This window comes from Triticum dicoccoides, chromosome 7A, assembly GCF_002162155.2.
Source record: "Triticum dicoccoides isolate Atlit2015 ecotype Zavitan chromosome 7A, WEW_v2.0, whole genome shotgun sequence".
NCBI classification, from domain to species: domain Eukaryota; kingdom Viridiplantae; phylum Streptophyta; class Magnoliopsida; order Poales; family Poaceae; genus Triticum; species Triticum dicoccoides.
This window is the reverse complement of record NC_041392.1, coordinates 701,778,693-701,781,622: the sequence shown is the minus strand read 5'-3', so window position 1 is coordinate 701,781,622 and position 2,930 is coordinate 701,778,693. Positions and strand designations below refer to the sequence as shown.

Genomic DNA, 2,930 nt, shown 5'->3' with positions numbered 1-2,930 from the left:
TTGGATGTGAGTCTGCATGTTTATGCCTCATGCCATTGGCAAATTTGGAAGTTGTGTGTTGAAAAATGTATATGTGGATTGTGTCTACAGGAATGGCAAATTATAGGGGAGGTTCTGCCCAAAATTTGAATTGAATTTCGAAATAAAAAACTTTCCAAAATGGCATGTTTATAGGGGAGGTTCTGCCCAGTTTTGCACTTAACAGCAGGACCAAGTTATTGATATTGTTCTGAATTATTTTGGTCACAAGTTGCAATAGGGGTAAGATCGTCTTTTCATGTGCCACTTAACACCATTAGTGCTCAAAATAGACAGAAGTGTCACAAAGGGAACAAAATTTAGCATTGTTGTTAGATAAGGAAGAAAAAGTTTTCCGGTGTTAAATAGGGCAAAAAAATTAAGACAGTGTTAAATAAGGAATTCTCTCATCAAAGTGGGTGTAATCTGGTGGAGCATATGATCTAGTCGTATAAGATTATTTTTTTCCAAAATCTTTTGGGGCCTTCGTGCCCCTACCTGTGTTTATGACATAAATTAGTTTGCGGTACATGGAAGTGTGTAATGGATATGCAAATCTCAACAAGAGATTTTTGATTCATAATAGATGCTACTATATCTTCCTCTACATGGTGGTGTTTAAAGGATCTGCAAATGTCAACAAGGGATATTGGATTCATATTAAACGCAGCCAATCCCTCGTATACATGGAGGGTTGCAAGGTATACGCAAATCCCAACTAGGGATTTTGGATTCACAATAAATGCAGTCAAGCCCTTCTCTACATGGATGTGGGCCTTTTAAGAACAAAAATATTTTCGTAGAATTGAACGAAATTACAACCAAGGGTTACATGGGTTGATCTACACCGTAATAACTTGGTCCCATCAGATGCACATCTTGTATTTTTTGATTAATATGGATATTAAATGGACAGATCTAAACCATAATAACTCGGGCCCACCAAATTAATGTCTCGTATTTTCTGATTAACATGAGAACTTCTAGAGTCTCTAATGTATAGATAGATAGATAGACCGATAGATGCATAGATATAAATAGATATATAGATAGATATAGATAGATTTATAGATGTATTGTTATAGATAGATAGATACATAGAAATGCAGCCAAATCCTTGTGTACATAGAAGTGGGCAAGGGATATGCAAATCTCAACAAAGGATTCTTGGTTCATTATAAATGCAGCCAAGCCATACACAAAAGAGTGCTCACTATTGTGTGCACGAGCCAACAAGTTAACTCTCCAACAGCCACATCCATGGACCTCTCCAATCACGCTCTTCTCCTCCATCTGGTGCTTGCGGCGCTCCTCCATCCTGCCGTCGTCGTCGCTGTTGACGATGCGACATCAGGCCGCAGCAAGGGCTTTAGCCTGCGCCTGGTCCCTAGCCCCGGCTGGAACAGTACCATCCATGTCGACGACGACGGGTTCGTGCACCTGAACGAGCCAGTTGAGCACGCCCCCAACGTGCTTCGGTCGCACATGCCTCACAAAGAGAGGCCAACATCATCACCACCGTCGGGACGGGCCATGGCCGCCGAACGCACACCCTCGCGATGGAGATGACCCAGAGCCTGACGTGGATGCAGTGCGTGCCGATCCAAAACCCGTTTGAGCAGGTGCCGCCGCCCTTCGACCCGACGGCCTTGCCGTCATTCCACCCACTCGCGCCCACCAACCACCTTTGCTCGCCGCCGGGGGGCAGCGTGTGCAGGTTCAGGAGCAACCCCATGTTCCTTGGTGTCGCGAGTGCAAGCGGTGTGCTCGGCCATGAGACCATGTCCTTCGCGGCCTCGGGCCATGGCGCCGCGGCGGCGGTCGAACCCGCCGTCGTCATCGGCTGCGCGCACACCAGCGAGCGTTTCAGAAGCCACGGAGTGCTTACCGGCATCCTCGCCCTGGGCAAGACGTACCCATCGCTCATCTGGTTACTGGGCCGTGGCGGCTTGCATCGCTTCTCGTACTGCCTCTTCTTCCCGTTCACGCAGGGGAGCCGGCACGGGTTCCTCCGGTTCGGCAGCGACATCCGGGTCGACACGAGGCACATGAAGAGCACCAGGCTGCTCTACCCCGAGGTGAGCGCCTACTACGTCAACCTCGCCGGCATCAGCTTTGGCAGGACGTGGCTGGGCGGCAACCTGGCGGAGGTGTTCAGGCGCCGAAAGCTCGCGGATGGCAGTTGGCACAGTGGTTGCGTGCTTGACGCCGGGATGTTCTGGGGGGTACGTTCATGATCAGGCCTGCGTACGACATCCTGGAGCGCGCCCTGGCGGAGCACGGCAGGAGGCTCGGGGTGCCGCGCGTACCCCGCCACAACTTCGGTCTCTGCTTCCGCGCGACGCGCGCCATCTTGTCGCACTGGCCGACGGCGACGCTGCACTTCGAGTCCGAGCAGGACCTTGTGCTCACGCCGAACAAGCTGTTTGTCCTGCAGGATCAAGACATGTGCCTCACCGTGAAACCGCACCCGCAGATTACCGTCATCGGCCCAGCGACGCAAGTGGGCACGCGCTTCGTCTACGACCTCGCCGCCAGCAGGGTGTACTTCGCCCCTGAAAACTGCAATGCCGACACTGGCGTCTAGGATTGATCTTCTGTTCCTGTAGCGGTCAACCCAATTCGATGTGGTTAACCGTCTGTCTCTGAAATAAAAGGGAAATTAAACTATATTGAGAGTGCAATAACTAACAAACAAAAAGATCAAATATCTTTCTTATAGAAAAATGCCGACGGTGCTCGAGCTGCAGGGAGCTCGTTTTCAAAATACAAATTTCCGCAGCGTGAAATTTTTCGGTTTCTTGAACACACATACACATGTACACTAAGTATGTGCACAATTTCATAACGTTGTACTTTCATGCATGGAGTACAAAAAAGGGAGAATACGTATTTCCAAAAGGGCTGACCAT

General features: G+C 49.4%; 1 pseudogene; it reads left to right on the top strand.

Moving 5' to 3' along the window:
• The first annotated feature begins 1,278 nt into the window (after positions 1–1,278).
• Positions 1,279–2,666, top strand: LOC119329061 (annotated as a pseudogene).
• The last annotated feature ends 264 nt before the right edge of the window (positions 2,667–2,930 follow it).